Source organism: Pteronotus mesoamericanus, unplaced genomic scaffold (assembly GCF_021234165.1).
Source record: "Pteronotus mesoamericanus isolate MK-2021 breed Mesoamerican mustached bat unplaced genomic scaffold, CSHL_Meso_final scaffold_118, whole genome shotgun sequence".
NCBI lineage: Eukaryota > Metazoa > Chordata > Mammalia > Chiroptera > Mormoopidae > Pteronotus > Pteronotus mesoamericanus.
The window spans coordinates 5,312,558-5,336,142 of NW_026555301.1; the positions used below are offsets into that span (position 1 = coordinate 5,312,558).

At 43.8% G+C, this 23,585-nt stretch overlaps 1 protein-coding gene across 1 annotated transcript in view; it reads right to left on the minus strand.

The window, feature by feature from the left end:
• Window positions 1-23,585, minus strand: part of CHCHD6 (coiled-coil-helix-coiled-coil-helix domain containing 6) — a 327,465-nt gene that overhangs the window by 26,756 nt on the left and 277,124 nt on the right. The gene's annotated exons all lie outside the window — the stretch shown is intronic.

Below are 23,585 nucleotides of genomic sequence, written 5' to 3' on the forward strand. Positions count from 1 at the left end.
CAGCAGTCACCAGATGCTGACCCCATCCCACGAGGGTGGCTCTCCTTTCAGATGCAGGCCCCCAAGAAGGCAGGGATTCAGCGATGGTGGCTGCACCACATGGCTGCTGAACCAATGCCCAGATGGGCAGCTCATCACAGCCAAAGTGGCTCTGTGGCCTTTCCGTGCCAGGTCTGAGCATGCCCATTTGTGGCAGCATGGTGTTGCCTGGTAATGGGGTATACTTGCCACTCTGCAGTCCAGCAAGGCCGCAGGAAAGCCTGAGCCCACCTGAGGAGCTTGTGCCAAGCCCACAGGCCTCAGAGTACATGGGGACAGTGTTCCAGTGTCCCCTTTGGCAGGGCTTCCAGTTGCTGCAGGCTGAGGAAGACCTTCTCTTGGACCTGACCCTGAGAAGGGGTCTGAATGAGGGGAGGACTCTGCGCTTGGGAGGAAGGCAGCAGACCCCTCCAGCTTCTAGGGTCTTCGGAGCTATTCAGAAGTTGGGATGGATTTACTGGCATTCCCTGGTGGCTTTTCTAGGAAAGCTGAGTATGAATAATTTGTTGGCTGGGACACATTCAATTTGGCAGCTGACCTGAACTGCAGGGCTCATAACAATCACTAGGGAGCTTGTTTAAAACAATGTGGATTCCAAGGCTAACCGCTAGGGGTAGGATCCTGGACTCTGTATTCCATGGGATTCTGAGGCAACCCAGGATTATAGCATATGGGTACCAGCAGACCTGCACAGCACAGTGTCATTAAGGTTACCGAGGACCCTATGGACAGGATGGCACAGCAAAGGCCTTGAAATGGCTTTCTCCTCCAAATGGTAAAGAACATCTTGCCAGAGTCTCTGGAATCTGATAAACATGCACCTTAGTAACCCTAAGCTCTTGGTGGCCACAGGATGACACCAACAACCTAGGCTGTGGAAAAGAAAGACCCAGACCTGAATTCTGGCCCTGCCATTTCCTGGACCAACAACCTCAGGCAGGTTAGCAAGCTGGGCCTCATTTTCATTATAAAAATAGGATAAGAGTATCCTCCTGTTTCAGGCAGGTGTCAATGCTCCATGAAAGGGGAAAAGGCCCAACCTTCTGTGTGGTGTCTGTCCTGGCCCCTCTTTTCAAGGGCAGATAACACCAGAGGCCTGTAAGCTGGTATGGGACTTCGATCCCTTTCTACTTTGAGCAGACTACTGAAAAAGGGAGCTCTGGGAGCTCTGAAGGGGGAGGCCTAGGGGGTGGGGTATGGCCACTAAGAAGAGAGGGGAGTGTTAGGCATGTGTACCTCAAATGCCCTAGGGGATTCTGGGCAGAGGAAAGGCTGCCTGGGCTCAGAGAGCCGAAGGTCAAAGTTCACCTGCTCCTCAAGCCACCTTAAGCCCTGAGGTGGTCACAAGGGTCACACAGTGAAGCGCACATGTTCCTGTGACCAGTCTTCTTAACATGGTCCAAACAACAAGCAGGCTTCCACATACCAGCCTAATCAACCAAGACCAGAGGGAGGTTGATAATGAGGCGCAGGGTCAGCTCTGAAAAACCACATCATTTCAATAAGCAGACCCTGAGGGTCCATGAGTTGGGCCCAGAATGAAAATGAAAGGCACATCTAGAATTTTTACTTCCATGTGCAAAACCCCAATTAAACTAGTTTAAGCAAAAAGGGCATTTACTGCTCCTAGTAACTGGGAAATCCCAGAGTGACTCAGTGAGGGATCCAGAGCCTGGACTTCTCTGTGGGAAGGGCAGACAGAGGGGCACTGGTTCCATAGGGATGAGGCCATTCAGGACCTTGGGTGCTGGGTGCAAATCCAGTGGGAAGCAAATCCTCCTGTATCTCCTATGCCCTGCTCCATGGAGACCTGCGCCATGTAGCAAGAATGGAGCTTGCTGATCAGAGCTTCCTGAGGACTAGGCGGCCTGCTCTGGGCGGATAAAACTGACTGGGCATAGGGGTACAGTGGAATAGGAAGTCCTTATTTAGACACCCCAAACTATGAGGCTTTATGGGGAAGGAACAGGTGGGAGAAGCTGCACTCTGGGTTGCTTTCTGTTTTGCTTCCTAAGGCGATGGAGCTGTGGACTGCAGAGGGAAAAGGGATGGAAAGAGGCTTGCTTCCTCAGCCCTTACAACAGCCCTGAGCTCTGGATTGTCACCCCTGTTACAGAGGAGAGGACTCTGGCTCAGAGAGGAAACTTACTGGCCAAGTTCCATGCAACAAGGGAGAGGCACAACCAGATTTAAAGCCCATGTCTTTCCATTGTAACTGACTGCCTCCCAGAAGATGGAATGGAAGCTAGCCCAAAAGTACAGGTCTTCACAGATGGGAAGGTGAGCGGGGGACACCACGCTCCTCTCAGTGCCTGCACTCAAGAACACTAAGAGAACTTGAGGTCTAGATCACTAAGCTACTGTATATAAGCTTTAAAGAATCCTTGAGAACAAGGAACACTGTAAAGGAATAGTATTCCATTTCATGGTTTTTCAAAAGGGTGTATTCCCTAAAATGTAGACAGAGACAAGATAAGCTTCTAGAATGGTTTAGTAAAGAGGCTGGTTTCAAAGTGCTTAGAAAAGGAACTGATGTCAGTAGGAACAAACAAACCCACTGGAAACATGTCATTCCACATTCTCTCCTCTTCCTTGTAACAGATATCCTGACTAGGAGACCACGGCCATGCAATGGCCTGCTAGCCCCAGCCTCTACCTTCACAGTTCAGTCTGGTGGAAAAGGATGACTAATATGGACCGGTTGTCCCAGGAAGTAAATATGTTAGGAATTGATTGTATCACTGAATCCACATGTAGGAGGTCAGCTTTGAAGGAGGTCTCTATTGCTGTTTTGTCTACAGCCTTGCACTATTTACCGTTTTTATTAATGACTTAGTTGAAGAGGAGAAAGTACACTTAGCCAGTTTATGGAAGACTGAGTTGGGAGGGACGGTTCATGCATATGCTGGGTGACAGAATCCCCATATGCAAATAATCAGCCTGTAGGCTCAGCTGAATCTACCCGAAGAAGTTTATTGAGGATACTCATATACAAGGTCCTGAACCCAATTCCAAATAGTATTTAATAGGTGTGCATGGAGGTGAGCTTGCAGAAGCCTTATATGAATGGTCAGTGGGGCCCTGCTAATTAGACAGTGCACAGTTCAAGCTAATAAGGTGCTGCAGCCTGATGAACATACTATTGACAGAGCCCAGTCTCTAGACGAGGGAAATGATGGAACACTGCATTCTGGCTGCTCAGCCTGCTCTGGATCCCAGAGTCCATTGCTAATAGGGAGCACAGGGAGATGAGAAGGAGACTGGAAGCTTAGGGTGTGCTTTGCTGGGTGATTTCAGGAATTAGGTATTAGTGCTGGAAGGATTAAGCTTAAGAAGTGTAGGGGGACACAAAGGTTATCTACAAATATCTGTCTGGCTGGAACACAGAGCAATCTTTACTGTGCACTATAAAGTCCCAAGAGTGGAGCTAGGAAGTTCCCAAGAGAACCCTGAGCTTCCCTGGAGAGTGCTTCTGTAATAGCCAAGGCTGTGCAGAGATGGAACAGACACGGACAGTTTGGTGAGGAAGAACGCTGCCTGCATCTTGTACTGTATTAGATGACCCCAAAGGTCTGTCCAGCCATGGCTGTGTGGTTTCAGGAATGGCACCAGGCAGAGTGACTCAGACCCTCATCTCATTTGTGCATGTATGTGTGTGTGGGAGGGGAGCAATGATGGTAATGGTGGTTAATCATGGCCTAGTATAGGTACTGTCAACCTTCCAGAGAGACTAGACTTTATGGGGAAGTCTTAGAATCATGGATCTTGACTCTCTTGGATCTGACTACACTCAGAACCAAAGCCTTTTCCTGTACAATAAAACCAGCAACAAAAAGCCACAAGTCAAGTTGTGTCTCTCAGGATACACTCTGGCCTGGATCTCCTTGGGGTGGGCAAGAGTCAAATGCCAAAGGTCTCATGTGGCCAGCCCATATTATGCATACTATTTTGCTGGGGGAAGACTTCAGGGCAGGCCCTCTGCTGGCACTTGCAGAGACAGATAGCTCTTTGACAGCAGGGGTGGAAATCCCAATCATTCAGACCCTGCAACATCCCCACTGTGGACTTTCTTCCTAGAGTCTGGAGACTGTAAAGATCTTGAAACCACCTGAGAAACCTACTTCCATTAAGCATCAAAGTCCATTAAAATGAATATGCTTTTACAGAGTGATAAATAGGAAATAAATCTGGAACATCCACCTGATCCTGGAAGAACTGGATACCAAGACACAGTATCCCAGCCTCTGCCATAGTGGGTCCTCCTGTCAGCCTCTTGGGCAGTCTTGGCGCTTGCAGAGAAACAAGTAGTGTGGTTGACTATGATCAGATCTGAGGGGAATTCTTTATCTCTGCCACCATTTTACTACCTAACAATTTTGTAACACCCTGTCCAGGGCTACCTTGTTGGGGGAAGAAATATACACACCCACATGCCACATTGTAGGATAGGCCCACAGCCAGGCAGTGCTAGCATGCCAGGGCCCATCGCAAGCTGGACACAAAGGCCCTGCCTCTGCCTAGGCTGCTACTTCCCACAGCAGAAATAACCACAAAGAAACCTGCACAAAGCTTTCCTTTAGGAAGCAGGGCAAGGCAATAGTACTTGGAAAAATCAATCTAATGATGATTGTGTTAAGCAATAGCCTCTTCAATAATTTAAAAAAAAAAATTCTTCCACTGTAATAACATTTAATCCCTAGAAGTTAATCTAAACATAACAAAAGTGGCGCAAAGGAAAAGAGCCCCAGCCGTGCCTTGGGGGATGCTGGCTTTATTCCCAAAGTGAGTCCACTAATAGAGCTGAAAATGAAATGCCAGTTTCATCTTTATTGAGGGGAAGAGAGTAACAAATTGTCATCTCTAAGCCCAGTTTCTCATCTCATGGATCTCTAAATAGTATGATAGCACAGGCTGGAGGCTGCCCCTCAAGGCTGCCTTTCCCTGGAACCTGCGGCTATCCTCCTCAGAAGCCCCATCAGAATCCTTGGTTTGGAGTCAGGCGTCAGTCTAGGGCATTGGCTCCAGGCACTTGAAACCCAACAGGGCCTTCAAAGAGCCCACTGCCCCACCAGTAGTCGGGGTGGCCCTCATTTCCTGCAGCACTGGGAGAGCGGGCAACGAACAAACTTCTGGGAGTCTCACGATAGTCCACCCTCAGTCAAGATTCTCCCTGCCTCTGACTCCTAACCCACTCACCACTGCACCGGGCCTTCCTGGCCTTGTGCTCAGTCTCCTGGTAATTGACTGCACCCATGCCTGGGTAGTTGCCCAAACCGTTCTAATCACAGTTGTGTTCCAGTGTCAGAGACAGCCCTGATCCTCCATCTAGAAGTCCCATCACCCTCTATCAGGTTATCCTATTTTATCTTCCTCACAGCACATTTTATAATGACCTTATTTCAATGCTGACCATTTGTCCATTTCTCTGCCCTGAGCACAGGAGCCCCTCTGCCTGACTCCCACTGTACCACAGATCATGCCCACACAGAGGCCCTCCATGTGTGGCCACTGGACGGTAGGTCCTCCTGCAGGTCCTAGATAGGATTCTTGCCTCCCACCCAACACCATAACCATTTTCATCTCCAAAATGTGGCCAGTTGTCTTTCTAAAACACAAATCTGATCATGTCAATTTTCTCCTTAAAAGCTTTTTTATGGCTCACCACTGTCTGTAGGGTGAATTTCGAGTTCTTTCATAAGCTCAGGAGGCTCTTTGCATCTGGTAGCAGCCTACCTTTTCAGCCACATCCAAGCCTCATCCCTACCCCCTCAGATATCAGTTTCTCCCCTCTGCTGCAGGTGCCCTACCTTCCTTTAACACCCTATAGAGAAAGGCCCTACCCTGAGTTTCTGCTCACACTGGCCACTGACAGCAGAGCCTGCCTTGATCCAGCACAAAGGTGAATTCATCTCTTAAGCCCAAGTGCACTCAGGGAGAATGCATGGCTCCACTGCCTTGGCTCTGAGAGTGCTTTATTCACACATTGCTGTTGCATGTATTGTTATTTTATGTATCGTTACACAGCATGTATATAGTGTTATGGTGGGTTTCTACTCATTAAATGGTCCCTGGGGATAAAAGGTGAGTAAAGCAAGTTCCCTGCCCACAAAAAGTCTGTGATCTAATAGAATGTGATGCTTGAACACAGAAGTGCAAAATGGTGCTATAAGTGGCATACTAGGTGTGTCTCAGGGGTCCCCAGGTTCCAAGGGAGGCATTCTATCTTAGGGTGGGCAGGCTGCAAGCAGGGCAGCCTGGGGAGTGTCTGTGCCTAACAGCGAAGGCAAAGACCATGTCTTACTCATCGTGCACATGTCCTGTCTGGTACCAGTCTCAGGAGAGGCTCCAGATCACCACTATCTAATCCGTTTTTTGAAGTGGTTATAAAAGACATTAAGGGAAAGTAAGGTTATGTGCAAATACAACCAGGTCCTCCCAAATCCCTTTTGTAGATGGTGGCCCACAGTGCCAGGACAGGTGTTTTGGGAATGAGTCACTAGAAAGGTGATAGCCTCCCTTCCCTAAACCAGTGGTCAAGAGCAAACCACCAGTAAACTCTTCATGGGAGAAACCTGGAGGCCAGCTGCCTGTCAGCTAGAGGAGGCCAAGGCAGAATGCTGATGCTGATGCAGAGGAAGTAGCCCTTCTGTTGCTTGGGATAAAATGGGGAAGAGGGCTGTCACACCACATTACAATTACAGAGTAACACTGTTGCTTTTCCTTAAATATCTTTAGAGGAAGATAAGGGCTCTAGAGCTTCCTTCCCTCAGTCATCACATTATAATCTCTCAATGCAATCAGGAAGTCCTTTTCTAGAGCTAACTTAAATTTTCAAGCTGCAGTGCAAGGCTCTAGTCCTGCTACAAGTCGGAGTTCTGAGGACTGCAGTTACATGCTCTGGCCAACCTCCTCCGTCCAGGAGGCATTCACCTACTCAACCCTTCAACCCTGTGGCCTCTCTCCCTCTACAACCTCCCAACCTCTCTACTGCATGCCAGCATGGCACAATAGGAAGCACCAAGCACCCAGCATTTGATTTATGGTGGTACATACAGAATGCAGAACAGAAAACCACTGGCTAATCCCTAAGTTTCTTTTGCTCAATAACTTCATTCCAGATATCTTTGTACATATCTGCCAGCAAAAAACTACATTGCCTGCCTCAAAGTTCACCTCTCATTGCTCCCTTACTATTGTATGAAATGGTACATTAGCCCTAATCTGGTCAGTAGTACCTGCAGGACCCTAAGTGAGTGTGCTGGACCCTAATGAAGGCAGGTGATGAGGGCCTGGAAGAAAAGGATCCCATCTTCCCCCAGACCTCCAGCCTTCCAGGAGCCAGGTTTCTGACCCAAGAACCTTGGAATGTCCATTGTGGCTTCATCCAGAATCATAGCTTATCTGTATTCGCATCATAGCACATTTCTTTTGAACACAAAAGCTGTAGCTAAAGGACATTTAAAAACCACAGATCTTGTCCAACAAGCTCAGTCTTTGATGGAACAAAATTTCAAGGAAAGGGCACCAGTGAGAGTTAGAGGCCAAGCCTTGACCAGAAAGCAATGCACATCCACATCCAGTAATGTGCACACATATGTGCTCACACATATGTGCACACATGCATGCTCACATAAACATGCCCTCTCACATATTCCCACCTGTGCATATGCACATGTACACAAACATGCACACATGGATGTGTGCGCATGCACACACATACACACATACTCACACAACCAGGAACACAGTTCCAGGGTCAGTTCTTGACCCTGCGTGGTCACTGTCAGCTGTCAGATTGGGGATCTGATTGTCCTATACTGTGTAGCTCCTTCTCCTGGGGCCCAAATCATCATCATTCCTTCTAATTATCCTCATATTCTTATTACATGGGCTATACATAATAATATATTCTTTACAAAATTAAAAAATATCAGATAAGGTAAGTTCCCTTTGATCCTTTTTGTAATTCTGAACACCCTGAAACTGCCCAGAGGTAACTACTATGTTCATTTGGAGTGTATTCTTTCAGATTTTCTTCTCTATATCCACATCAGTAACACGTACCTATAGAACAGATAGTGTACCAGTGTATGCGTGTCAAGCGTACACATACACAATTCACCACAACTTGCTTTTTCACCCAAAAAATGTCTCACACATCTTCTTGGGCCAGCACACAGAGCTCCAGCTCATTCTTTTTAACTGCCATTTGCCATTCCAGAAAGACTCAGATGGATAATGCTATCCACTGACCTGTTCACAGGTAGTGAGTCTGTTTCCAATTTCTCACACTTGGAAGCAGGGCCACAGCACCTCCTTGCCTATGCCTGCTTGTGCACATGTGGAGGGTCTCTCTAGGGCAAGTCCTCAAAAGGAAAGCTGTGGGGTTCTGAGGTGCCCACTTCCTTCATGGCTCCAGATTCAGAGAGTCATTGAATCACTCTATGTATCTAGGACTATATGCTCTTTTGGCTACTGTGCTCTAATCTCTTCCTCACTAAAACATGACTTTCTATATCATAATACTTACTGTTTACTGAGTACTTATTAAGTGCTTAAAAAACTACCTCCTAATGCCCTCAAAACAAACTTCCAAAGCAAGGGAAATGTTTCTCAGAGCAGTTACATCATCTGACACAGGCTATACATCAGGCAGCACTGCTGGGACCTGCATACTCACCTGGCTGACCTCAAAGCTCCACTCCATATGGGGTCTCCACCCCACAGAGGGCACTGTGCATGCTGCAGAAGCCTTCACAGAGAAGGTGCTTAAAGAGTGAACTATTGGTTTTTAAATCCCACCCCTAATGTCCATACAACAGGCATCAGCTCATCAGTCCATCCAATACACACTTGGTCATATCTATCATGGCTAAGTCCTGAGCTGGACGGTGGGGATGCAGAGAAAAATAAGAAATTGGATTGACCTCTGGGTAAGACAAACAGTAAGCAGAAAAGATGCTTAAGTTGAATTTTGAACAGTGAGCATATGTAAGGAAAAAAGAGGGAGGGTATTCTAGACAGAACATAGGATGTACAAAGAAATAACTAAGTAGATTTTGTGTTCTGAAATAAGGAACCAAGCACCACCTGAGATTTGAAAACTATCTTTAGAACTCTTTAGATCCAAGGAGGGCAAATAGGTTTCACCTCAAATGTCAACCCTGAAGAGTTGGTACCAGCTGCTAGAGTGCTACATTGAGGATCTTAAGGCCATCTCCAGGTTTAGAGGGAGACTGCTGGGATCCACTGTCTGACAAGGGTACAGATGGGGACAGAGGCAAGAAGCCAACCCCTCCTCTCCAGATGAAGCCACAGTGACTTTATAGAGGTAGCCCAAAGTCACTAACCCACACAAGCAGCCTAGGGCTTTCACCTTAGAGAGCACCATCACCCCACATTTTCTGTTTGGATTTTCCATCCCCGCATGGTACACAAACACTGCTTCTGTTGGTCCACTTTCTCTGTCTCCACACATCTTTGTCTTTCTTGCTACAAAAAAGGCAGAACTCTGTCAGCACTTGGTGTGGAAGTAAATGTATGCAAAGGGCCCTGCTCTTTGGAAAAAACACACAAACACACACAGACACAGAGTTGTAGGCTGAAATGTAAGGAAATGTTATAGCTCTAGGAAAGTCAGTCAGTCAGCTAATCAACAAGTGGCTAATCTTCTGTCCTGTAAATTCCTGATAAAGGGAAGCATCCCACTGTAGCAGGAAAGAGCAAGTGTAGACTCATGCAAACTTGGTTCAAATCCCACTCTGCTGCCACCTGGTTATGTGTCCCTGGGCACTTGTGTGGATTTTCACATTTAGTCTTTATAAAAGCCTGACAGAAATAGGTATCACCATTGTTGCTGTTTTATAGACTAGGAAAATGAGCCTGAGAGGTAAAGTGATTCAGTTTCCACATTTGCAAAATGGGACAATGATGGCCTCTGCCACATGAGCTTCTTGTGACCAGGAGACCCCGGGTACTGTGTATGCACCTAGCATAACAGCTGCACATAGTGATGGTCAATAACTGGGGTTTTTTTTTTAAATGTATTAACTGAATTTTGAGTTGTTAAATGAATTATTAACTGGGATTTGATTTGTTAACCTCTTAAAGGGCCATGCACACCAGTTTAAACCACATATTTTGGTACCTTTCTGAATAGAAAATGCTCCATTTAAAAGGTTGGATAAAATAGAAAAGTGAGAGATGGAAATGTGTTGAATTCTGACTAATTTGAATGTTATCTGGAATAAAGAATATTTAGAATGCCAACTTATTATGGGTTCAAATAAATGACCATTGTCTTAAAAGTAATCAATCTGTCATTTGCTCACTAAATAGAGGCAAACTGGGAAAGCTCAAGTCCCAAAAATAATTTATTCTTCCAGGGGGTCCAAACCTCTGCCCCATAGTTTATTTAAGAAGCCTCACTTGAAAGTGATGATGAAAACATATAGCAGCAGCTCAGCCCCAGGAAGTTCCAGTTGACCATGTCCACACTAGCACAATGACTTAGTTTCGGGAAATAGTTAATACCCTTTTTCCTTTGGCTCAACTGTTCTAACCTCTTTGAAGGCTAGTTCTTTGGAGGGCCAGGGAGGACCATACAAGTTTCTTGACAGGAAGAAGACAAGACCAGCTCTGAATGAATCCTACAGGAAGAGAACTGAAGGTTGTCATAAAAAATAGATGTGACACAATAAATAAAGGATGCTCCCAGGGGTCTTAATTTCTTCTTTCAGAAAATCTGAATAATTCCACCTGCTAAGCTGTTGTGAGGTATAGAGGTCTGTAAGTGTCCGAGTGTGTGTGTGTGTGTGTGCGCGGGGGGGGGGGGTGCTGTGCATACATACTTTGAATATTCATTTCTACCCCAACAATAGTATTCTTCCAAAACAAGAGTGCTCAAGCTGTGAATGTTGGCCTCACCAACAGCACCCTTCAGTCGTAACTTCCATTGACCCTGCAACTCAGACTCCTTCTGTGTCCCTACATGAATGCTGGGCTTGGCAGACTTCAGGAAAGGTTGGTGGGCCGAAGAAAAATTGGGAGAGTAACCCATGTCATTGTCATCCAATGCTATTAACATAACCAGTGTTTGACTCTGTTTTAGTACTTATTGTTTCCTCTACCTGGCATGGCCATTTTCTACTTGGCAAACTCTAATCATTCCTCAAAACCTAAGTCAGGACTTCTGTTCCCAACTACAGTGGAATAGCTTGTAAAAAAAAAAAAACAAAACAAAAACAAAAAAACCAAACCCGAAAAACCAAAAACTGTTCTCTGGGAACAAATTTTTAAAAGCTGCAATAAAAAAATTTGTTTGAAGGCATCTAAGGACTAAGACAAAGTAAGACTTACAGGCCAAGATTATAAAAAGAAGGGAACTATAGAAAGGTAAGCATTCATTCCCTAAACCACTTTTGCCCTCAGAGCTTTTGCCAATTCTTGGTGCAGGGAGGCTGGGAGTAGGGCAAACAGCTTCAGCTGAAAACCAGAAGAGCCAGCCCTGCTTTTGGCAATTTCACAGGACTGTAGAGAGACAAAATTCCTTTGGAGGTTGAGACTGCCAAAACAGCTAGAATTTGAGGGATCAGGAATCTGGAGAGAAGGGAGCTAAAAAGAAGTGAGCCAACTCTTAGTGGTTTTCCTCCTTTTAAAGCATTTGTCAAATTCCTTAGTTACTTAATGCAAGATGCTAAAGAGCTAAGTAAAAAGCCACTAAAAACAGAGTAGCATTTTCAGAAGTCTCACAGAGCTGAGGAAGCAAAAATAGGGGAGGAATAAAACGGTGGGGAAAATTCCTTTGCTAGGCACAGGGGCAGCAGAAACCAAGATGGCTAGGGGGAGGGAAGCACATGCGTAGTAGAAACCAGATGACACAGCAGAACTTGGGAGCATGCACAGTAGGAGCCAAAATGGCAACATAAAGGGGTGGAGTACAGCCTGGGAAAATAATCAGATTGGATAGGGGCTTGGGACCCAGGAAGGTCCAGGAAAGCAATTGGTTAGGGGGCAGGCTTAGCACAAGGCTGGGTGTGGGGTGGGGAGAGAACTCATAAACTAGGCTAGGTAGTTTGAAATAAGACTGCTCTTTTCTGAAAACCAAGAAAGTATATAGGGACTTATTTAGAAGCAGTTACTACTAAAATCTGCTTTCCCTCTGTATCCCCAAGGGTGTATTATTTCCCTTTACCCCAATAAATCTTGCTATTTCACTTTAAAAAAATAAAAAAAATAGGGGTTTAGAACTCACTAACAAAAGGGAGCCCTGGAAAGCAATACCCTAGGAACAGGGGTAAGTCAGAAGTAGCCTGAGCTTTACCAAAACTGCAGGCAAACCTCCTTTCAGCTTAGTCCCTCTGGGTTTAAGGTGATCTGCCTTCACTCAGGTGGTAAACAAGAAATAGGGTGGAGCATCTCTGAGCTGAGATAATATACTCCAGAGCCACTGCACTTTAATCTGTATAATGTGTGACATTCAGTCAAACCACACTAAGAAATAGGACCGAGAGAAAAATATACACAATAGCAAAGGACACTCAGATGACTTCAAAATAACTATAATAGATGGCAAAATCCAGAATCTCACCAGAGACCAATAATTTAAAAAAATAAAAATAAAAAAGAGCAGATGGAACTCCTAGAGTTGAATAAAATGAAGTAATTAAATTCAATATATAGGTTTCAGGCAGACTTTACACATCAAAAAGAGGCTTAGTAAAATGCAATGTCAATAGAAAAAACTCAGGCTATTGCATGAGGATTGCAAAACAGATGAAAAACAGAAAAAAAAGTGAGACACAGCAATACATGTAACTGAAATTTCAGGGAGGAGGAAAGATAAAATACAGCAGACTTTTATTTGCAGACATAATGGCTGAGAAATTTCTGAAATTAACAAAAAAAAAAAAAAAATCAAACCCCAAGATATGAAACCCATGGTGGGGCAGTGGAACTTTTACTGTTGATATTATTATTACTCCTTTGTTGTAAATTCTTTTTTTCTCTGATTTTCAGATTTTCTTGTTGACACGAGTCTCTTGTTTGACAACAAGAAAATCTGAAAATCAGAGAAAAAAAAGAACTTACAACAAAGGAGTAATAATAATATCAACAGATCAATAGCTGACTTCTTCAGGGAAAAACAGACATCAAATGAGAATATGAAGATATCTTCAAAGAGCTGAGACAAAGGATTGCTATAATCATCCAAATAATTTCCAGACGATTAAAAATTTGTAATCAGCAAAGCTGCACTAAAATAAATACTATATGAGCCCTTCAGTCAGAAGTAAAGGGATCCCAAGAAGAAACTGATACAGAGATCTGATCAGATCACAGGGGAGTAGGGAGGGGCCAGGAGGTGGTTGCCCTAGGCAACGGTAAACCTGCTAAGACAGAAATGACTGAAAAGCTGAATGCCTCCAGAGCTCACAGAATTATAGGCCAGAGGATTTAAAATAAAAGAAGGGCTATCTGGCCCTCCTTTCTCGAAGATGCCTGGATGATCATGCTGCAGCTGCCTGCATTTCCCAAAGGAGGGTGTTTTGGATGGGGAGGAACTCTGGGTGCAGCCCAAGATTGGGCTGGCCTGGCAGAGGGTGGCAGAGTTATTCTTCTTTGGGAGTCTTCTAGAGGGGATGAGCTCTGAGACTGAAGCCTGTCATTCTTCCAAAATTTTGTAGCTTTTGTATCCTATGTTGTTTTAGTTTGTAAAATAATCCTATAGAAACAATTAAAAAATAACGGGAAAATGCTAGGGGAACACAGGTGTTAATAGAGTTTGGCCTTTAATTGACAGGTTTAAGTGATTAAAGCTGTAACTAGAGATTAAATAGTTTAGCCTTAATTGATAGACTTAAGTGATTAAAGCTGTAAGTGACTAAAGTATGTAGAAAGCTGTTATTCCAAAAATTGTGTAGCTTTTGAATAAAGACTCCTTTCCTTTATAACTAAAATGTTGTCTCTGGGATTTTGGGTAGAGGGTGGTGGCGGGCATCAGAACCCCACCTGCTGTTCAGTAACAGCACTGATGACCCTGGTGGGACCCTAGCTGCCTGTGACTGGTTGACCCCGAGCATGGGACTGTTGGGTTTCCCAGTCTCCAGGAATTTTCTGTACATCCACTCAAGGCATTGGCTGCCTAAACATGCCTTTCCACTGAAAAGGAAATGGGTCTGGGAAGGGACCGTGAAACGAAGTCTAGGTGGGGACTGCTTTGAGGTAGCCATTGTGTGGGGACCACGGTTTGTGAGATTGGTTGGCAGAAGGTTTACTTGTGAGTGCTATTTGGAATAATAGAGTTGTAGATATCAGTTTTGTTTATATGTTCTCTGGTTTCTTGGATTTTTCTGGTTATAGCTTTTGGCCTGTACATCCAGGCCAATAAATGCAGTTCTGTCCTGGCTCCTAGAGAGAGCCCACTGGGTAGGATTTTGGCAGACTGGAGTATGTACTGTCATTAGTCAATGATCAAGGAGGTACTGATTGATTATTGTAATACTGTGTGGCCTACGTATGTTTTGGATTGTGAGGAAAGATGGCCCGTGCATGGGTCCCTAAGTTATTGTACCATGATGCAATTGAAACAGTACTGCCAACAGTTAGGCAGATGGGGTGAAATTCATTAGTCAATGCATTTATGTTGTTGATTAATAGGGTTTCATCAGTGACAGAGAACCATCTAATGGTGCAGAGAGGAGGCCTCAAAACCTCTCACTGACAGTAAGGGGCAGGAGAAAAAGGAGAATGAAGAGATAAACCTCATCAATGCTCTGAACCCAGGGGACCCAAGGTTAGTGGAAGAAGGAGCTTCCCCACCACCACCCTCTTCACAAGCTACCCCTGAAGTAGAGACCACAGAACCAATGGCTCCACTCCTGTATGACAAGGGATGGGTCTTCCCCTCAAATACTTGTCAGGGCATCCAATTTGGCAAGGGGGCACTCCTATCCAAAACAAGCCAGTTTCCTCTGAGGCAATTACCTTATGGGTGGAGTAAATCAGCAAGGTCAGCCTGCTGGGTACTTTTGGGTACATACTCTGTTCTCCACTTCACTGACTCACTGAATTGGAGAATTCCAACGCCTCATACAGGGATGATCCTCAGAGAATGGCAGACCTTATCACCTCCATTTTTAACCACTCATCATCTAAACTGGGCAAATGTATAGCTCCTGTAAATATCTTGTCTACTGCAGATAAGAGATGACTGATTACAAACAGGGCTTATGAATGTCTCCATCAAGAGAATCCCAGTGGGACCCTCAACCCAGCTGGAGAAATTCCTTTGACAGAGTCTAACTGGAATCCAAATGGTGGGGACTATCTTTGCTGGAACATTACAGAAAGTACATACTGGAAGGGCTTAAGAAAGGGGTACCCAAACAAAAGGGCCTGAATATGAAACTTGCTGTTCAACAAAGACCAGATGGGGACGCTTCTGAATTTTTAGAGAGGATCTATCAGGCCTATAAGAAGCACAGTGAGGCTGATCCACAGGCACCAGAGAATGTGTGGATGGTGAACATGACTTTTATTGGGCAAAGTGTCCTGAATAACAGAAAGAAACTCCAGCATCTAGATGGGTCATTGGGAATGAATCTCTCTCAGCTAGTGGACACAGCATTTAAAGTTTACAATGCCTGGGAAGCATGGAAGGTAAAGCAGGCCATGGTGTTAGAAACAGAGTGGCAAGACCAGAAGAGGTAGGACTCTAGAGAATGGAGGAAAGACTCCCTAAGTGCCAATCAATGTGCTTATTGCAAGGAGGAGGGCCACTGGAGAAGAGAATACCCAAAACTAAAAAATGGAAAATTAGAGATCAGGTTTGAATTTTTTAGAATTTTGTATAAATGGAATCATATAGTATGTCCTCTTGTGCCTGGCTCATTTGGTCAGAAAAATATTTTTGGGATTTATTCATGTCATTGTATCAGTTGTATGAATGTGAGACAAGTCAGTAAGCCAGGACAAGTGGAATAGGGAAACTGAGTAGATAGTTAATCAGCCAAGCAGTTTACAGTCATCTAGTAATTGCAAAATCCTATTTTTCCTAAACCAAGGACACTTAAGAATAAAATGGTTTACACTTCTCCTCCCCAACCAGAGGGTAAATAGCTTAAATCACCTTATTCAGGAAAATAGATAGCTGAATTCCAACTAGAGCCATTTGTACTAACCACACCAAAAAAAAAAGATGAAATTCCTGGAAGACTCAGGGTCCTGAACAGCAGCTAGCTGAACAATGGACTGGTCCCTATGATGTCCTGTTGACAACACATTCTTCCCCAAAGCTGATGGGAATCAAGCCCTGGATCCACCACACGCAGATAAAACTGTCAGCGCCTGAGGAGGATGCAGACCCTGTGGCTGTGGTTGATGCTAAAAGAGAAAGCTGGACCTGCACTCTGGAGGGAGATCTGAAATTCCTCTTCCAGAAAAGGACAGTGACTCCCAACACAGGGTGACAATGTTTCTTTTACTTTATTCATGTGCTTGTAAATCTAAGGACTTTTAGCTGCCAGATACTGAGATTGAGTATGGTCCTTCCCAGTATGGAAAAGAACAAGAATTGAAAGTGAGTTATGGGTATGTCTGAATGAGTAAAGGTATATAGAAAGGTTGTCAAAGTTTTAAACATGGAGGAAAGGAAACCTCTCTCTTGGGTACAGTTATTCTTTGTTTGCTTGTTTTTTATTCTTATGGGGACATGGTTGGAACTCTACTGTTTTGGGTACATTGGGAATCTTCTGTCTCTGATGTTCAGCCATTGGGACCTAGAAGAGGTCATCTGTGAAACCGGTTGGAGAGGATGTCTTTGCCATTTGGGGCCTAGGAAGGTTCATTTGGTGCTAGTGGAATCTGGCTTGGAGTAAGACAGCGTGTCTCTACAATGAGACTGGGTGGTGAGAGGTTTTGTCTCTTCCAAGAGACCAGTGGACACACTGGTAGGCAAGAGAGTACTTTTACCATTAGGGCTTTGTGCCATGGAATGCTGGTCAGTGTACCAGCTAGGGGTGAGTGGTCATGTCTCTGCCAAAGGACCAGTAGAAGCACTGGTAGGCAAGAGAGTGCTGCTACCAGTGAGGCTTTGGGCCATTTGGGACCTATGAAAGGTCACCTGTGTGACCAGTTAGTGGGACTGGTGGAAAATGAGACAAAATTATAAGGCTAATTCCAGTCCCCCTTCTTCTTTTGAAACTCTGTCTTTACTTTGGACTTGCTTTACTTTGGTTTTGGAAAGAAATTGAGGTTTCCCAAGGAAAGCTAAAACTTCAGATCAAGTGAGACAGTAAACAATGAAAGGTGTAAGGCATGTGAAGGCAGTCTTGGTGGATACTGGAAGAACAAGGATTTTCCTTCACGTTTTATATTTTTTCCCCTACCTGATCCCTCCAGAATCTGGCATTCTGAAGATGGCATAAAGTTTCTTTGCATAAAACCAATAAGACCAGTTCCCAATAGTGGTTTTGTTAACCAAGACTTTGATTGGAATATCATGCCTCAAGGAGGAAGGCCTGGACTCTGGTTGTTACCAGAAAGCCATGAGGAACTGAGATTGACTTTCAAAGCTAACAAAAAAAGCCCGCTGGAGAAATGGCCTGGTACCATGTCTAGTTGTGTGGTTCATGGCCGTCTTTTCAGGGAAGATACGAAGGTTGCTTTGCTGAAGGATGGCAAGGAGGAACTTTAAGACACGCAGGGGCCCCAAGGACTTGAGGAAAGCAGGTATTTCAGGCAAAGCTGGATGGCAGGTGGGTGGCTTGGCTTCTGTGCCTACAAGGGCAGACCAAAGCTAAATCTAAAGGTTCCTTGTGTGAGGTCCAGCAAAGCAGACTTAAGGATCTTATGTGATCAATTGCTGTCTTGTTGTGTTTATGCAAATGAACAGGCAAAAACTAAAAATGGACTTCATGCAGTCCCTTTGAGGACAATGAGGGTGATCTTAAGGAGAAAAATCATATTACAAGGAAAATCATAATGTTCAGTGGACGTTGGTCTAGTGCAGCTAACAGTCTTCAAAGTTTTCTTTTCACTTGTAAGTTAAAATGAGTTTGTGACATCATCAGAGATGTCCAATTTACAAGCAAGAAGGATTTGTCAAGTTATCATTGTTTGATATCATTCTGGCAAAACACTTGCAACTGGATGTTTTCTAAAAAGACAGTCTTGTGCACTTGGACTTGTTCGTGAGTTGTGTGAATTAACCCATGTGTTCTCACTTCTGTTTTCATAGGGCATATGCCTATGATCTCATTACCTGGGTGACTGTTTACACAGTATGTACCTCATTTGAGAAGCCCATCTGCTTTGCTGCCTCCTGACACTCAATGATTTAACCTGACTAAGTGGTTGAGTTGGTAAAATACGGGGTGGTCTGTCACCTTTGCTTAAAACTGCTTTCCTTTTCCTGTCCTAATAGCTTAGACAGAAAGGGCCCAGACATGTTAAGGGGTGGGGAGGGAAGGTGACCCTAGAATATTCCACTCATTCCAAGCTAAGTATAGTGGGCAAAAGTGCTTTGGACAGGTGTGATACACCTTGCACAACTTCCTCCAGGGAAGCCACTCTTTTCCTAATGTGGGGCATGGAAAGAATTGGTCCCTACCTTTACCATTTAGTGGTTATGGTTTTGATTGCGCCTTCTAAACCTCTTGTCAAATTTGTTGCCTCCAGAATATGACAAGGATGTCACCTTGTCCAGAAATGCTATCCTTTAGACATTGTGCACACTGCTCCCCAGGACAGCAACTGACCTGGATTTTACAAGATATTTCTCCCTTGTGGGAAGGCCTCCCTCCACTCCAGACCCCTTTTGTGTTAGGGTATAGGTAGGACTACATCCATAGCCAGCAGGAAGTAGATACAGAAAAATGAGACATTCTCCCATTTACCTTTGTAAGATTACAAAGGTCCAGAAGTGTTAAAGGGGAGGGATTGATAGAGATCTGATCAGATCACTGGGGAGGAGTAGAGAGGAGCCAGGAGGAGGCTGCCCTAGGCAACAGTTAACCTTTTAGGACAGGATTGACTGAGGAGCTGAATGCCTCCAGAGCTCATAGAATTATGGACCAGAAGATTTAAAATATAAGAAGGGCTCTCTGGTCCTCTTCTTCTTTGGGGATCGTCCTTGAGGACGATCATGCTGCAGCTGCCTGCATTTCCCAAAGGAGGGTGTTTTGGATGGGAAGGAACTCTGGGTGCAGCCCAAGATCGGGCTGGCCTGGCAAAGGATGGCAGAGTTATTCTTCTTTGGGAGTTCAAGAGGGGACGAGCTCTGAGACTGAAGCCTGAAATTCTTCCAAAATTTTGTAGCTTTTGTATCCTATGTTGTTTTAGTTTTTAAACTAACCCTATAGAAATAATATAATTAAAAATGAATAGGGGAAATGATAGAAGAACTCAGGTGTTAAAGAGGCTGGTCTTAATTATAGGCCTAAGTAATTGAAGCTGTAAATAAAGAACTAGAATTTAGCCCTAAATGATAAGCTTAAGTGACTAATGTATGTAGAAAGCTGTTATTCCAAAACTTGTGTAACTTTTGAATAAAGACTCCTTTCCTTTATCACCAAAACGTTGTCTCTGGAATTTTGGCTAGAGGGTGGTGGTGGGCAATAGGACCCCACTTTCTGTTTGGTAACAAAACCAGAAATCCATCAATCTGTAACAATACAGAAAATTTGAACATGACGGACCACCTGAACCTCATTAACAAACACAAAAGACTACATCCAGGGACAGAATATACATCCTTTTTATTTTTTTTTCCAAAGACTTTTATTTATTTATTTTTAGAGAGAGGAGAAAAGAGAGAGAAAGAGGGAGAGAAACATCAGTGTGTGGTTGCCTCACACACACCCCCAACTGGGTACCTGGCCTGCAACCCAGGCACATGCCTGACTGGGAATCCAATCTGCGATTTTTTGGCTGGTTCGCAGATTGGCACTCAATCCACTGAGCCACACCAGCCAGGGCTACACCTTCTTTTCAAGGATACATGGAAGGCCTATCAAAACTAGGTTATAAACCAAGCTTCAAAATTTTAAAAGGGATTTAGACTATCTTCAATCATAAAATTAAACAAGAAATTAATTATTAAAAAGATAACTAGAAAATTACCAAATATATGAAAATTAAGCAATACATTTTAAAAATAAGCTATGATTCAAGAAGAAATCAAAATAAAAATTAGAAAAATTTTGAACTTAATTACAGTGAAAATACAATGTATCAAAACTTGTAAAGTATAGCTAAAGCTGTGTTTACAGAGAAATTAATACCTTAAATCATATATTAGTGAAGAAAGAAAGCTGAAATGGTATTCCACTGTCCCTAGGATACAAGTAAAATTCTGCTTGGTCTGGCTTTTGCTGACTTTTTCCAGCTGCATCCTATTTCTCTTTTCATTCATTCCTCTCTAGCCACACTATCTCTCAACTCCTTGAATATGCTAAAGTACTTCCTGCCTTAGAGTTTTTGCACTGGTACTCCTTTTTGAAATGCTCTTTCTCTTTCTCTCCTTCCATGGGCCAAATTCCCATTTTGTCATTAAGTCAGTTCCTTAGAAAAGCCTTCCTAACTTCCAAGTCTGGGTTTGGGGACTCAGACATGGACTTTTTAATTCAAACTCAGCTTTTCTTTTCACAGCTCATTACTGTAATCAATCATTGTTTGGGCAATTGCTTTTTGTGCTATTAATTTTAAAATATTGTTTGTCATGTCCCAAATGCTATAAGCTCCTTGCAGGTAGGAACTGAAACTGTCTTATTCATTATCACCAGCACCTAGCATGATGCCTGGCAAATAGTGTGACAAACTAGTAAGGTAGGACAAGCAGAACAGGGAATCTGACACAGATAGTTAAATAAGCAGTTTGCAGCCATCTGGCAAATCCTATCTTCCCTAAACAAGGACACTTAAGAGTAAATGGTTTGCACTTCTACTCCCCAACTAGAGGGTAAATAGCTTAAATCACCCTACTTTGGGAGATAGCAGAAATCCAATTAGTGTCATTTGTCAACCGCACTCTAGGACAGATGAAGTTAAGGGAATAAATCTCATTTTGGCACATCAGCATAAGACTGATGAATATCCTGTTGAGATTCTCCCTTACAATGTCCCTTAAATTCCCAGGCTTTAAAACCCCTCAAAACAAAGGTCCCGGTGGGCACTCTCCCTTCCGGGAGCACTCTTGCCTTTTTTTGCTTTCCTCTTCTTTCCTCACAGGTATGTATCTCTTAAACTTTAAGGGACCCCAGAAGACTTGCAGCCAGGAAGCAATGGGCAGTGGCAGTTCATCCCAAGCTAACCCACTGAACCTGTCCTCTAGGCCCCCTCTTCTCTGACTTCCCAGGGAGCTAAAGCAGCCCTGCCAAGGTTCATTTCTTTCCTATAACATATCCAGAGAGCCAAGGAAGCCAAGTGTGGGCTCTCCCATTGCTTTCTTGTTTCATTGTCTCCAGCTTTAATAAATATACTTATAAAATCACCTGACTTATGTTGTGAAACATTTCCTGCACAAAGTCAAGAGCTCAATCATTACTGGCTGGCCCTAGGCAGAACCGCTCAAGGCCAGGTCCCCTTCCTGGTGACAACAGCAGACACTTTATACACCTGTGTTAAATAAATGTGTGAATACATGGACATTAATTAACCATGTAAGTAACCATTCAGTTTACTCAAAGTTGTTAAAAGATGCTCACTGTCTTGGAAGAAAACTCTCCAATATTATTGCTGACATCAATTGACACTTATTCCTGTGGCATTTACAATGCAATTTACAATTGTTTGCTAATCCAAGAAATCTCCCAGTGAAAGATTCTACCCCCACCCCCAATATTTAAATAAAAAAAAATAATAATAATTCTATATTATTTACTGTTTACTTTGTTTGGGAAAAGACAAATGTTTTCTTAGTAAACTCTATTTATTACATCTGCTCCATGCTATGCCAAGCTAGGTGCTGTAAAAGTGATTCAAATGACTATCATTATTAGTAACGGTCTGTGGAGGAGAAAAGGGCCACATAGTACACTTGCCAAGCTCGAGGGAGGCCTTCAAGGCAGGACTTACAAACTGAGAGGCCAAAAGTAACCACATAATGTTACTGGAGCAAAGGGAATGAGATGCTAAGCTCAATAAACTGGGGAGCATGAGCCTGTTGCTTCACCAGGAAGCTACAGTTCACACCTCAGGGGATCACAGCATTTCTCGATCAATGGCATTAACTTTCTTCTCTTCCCCACTCTGGTTCTGATTTGTTGGGGGGTGCAGAGGAGGTGCTTGACCAAACAGGCCTGTCAGTCTAACTATCGTATATACCTATCAAATGCCTGTGAAAACTTGAGAAGTTGATTGCTTCTTTTGAAAAAACACCTGTTCTGTCCCAACCCCAAACTAATATAAACCCAGGGGCCCAAAGAAGTATTAGCGTACTCTCTCTATCATCTCTATCTCTATCTCTACTTCTATCTCTACCTCTATCTCTACCTATCTCTATCATCTCTATCTCTCTCTCTCCCTCCCTCCTACCCAGTACTGCACTCACCCAATGCACTCATGCATTCTTTCTCTCCTGGGAGCAAGTGAACATGTGGGTCTAGCGGCTACTGGGGCCTGTGGCAGACTGTGCAGGGCTCCAAAACACTAAGTTTAATAAGAAGCAGAAACTCTAGACACTGGCTTTTATTTTGGCCTTGCCAAGGACACAGCTGGACTTTTTCCAAGATGGGACAAACAGAGATGGGACACTGGAAACCCAGTAGGCAGCTTCATTTTCACCTGAATAAACCGTGCATGGGTCCTCGGAATGGTTTCCTCACAATGCGGTGGAAATGCTTCCTTTCCACCAAAAACAATAGGATGGGCTACATATTAAAATTGCTATCTAAAAGTGGATCCTGGCAGGTAGTTAAGTCTTAGGCCCGTACATTCCATGACAAAATTCAATCTTTATCTTAAGTGAGCCTATGGTCTTTTTGCATCTAAGAACATACCTTTGAAATGTCAGAGGAATCTCCTTTTCCAGGCCCCTCAGGGCACAACCTGCTGCACCAGAGCAGAAGACCACAGAACCCCTCATTATTATCTTGTTCCCTCATATACCATCATGATGTGCTGTAAATGTTAATTATTAACTAATACTGTACCCATCAATGTAAAGCAAGTATGTGTCTCTCTGGTTTACTTTTTTATCCAATCTCAGAGATTTCCCTGCTTTGTTTTCTCCCACCCCCTTCATCTACCACCAATGGATTTCATGTAACCCCCTCCTTACGTCTCCTCCTTTGATGCTAGTGTATAAAATAAGCTACAAAACTGCCATTCTCCAGAGCATTTTTCTGAATTCTTTGAGAGTTTTCTTCATGTTAACTGTTATCAGTTTGGCTCAAATAAACTCATACAAAATTCTCTACAGGTTTGGATGTTAAGTCTCACTATACCAACAACAGTTGACATCATAGGTCTACTTTTTTATGTGGTATCTCACTCAAAGCTTTAAAGGGTTTGTTCCTCTAAGTATTGTAGATAAGGAAACCAGAAAG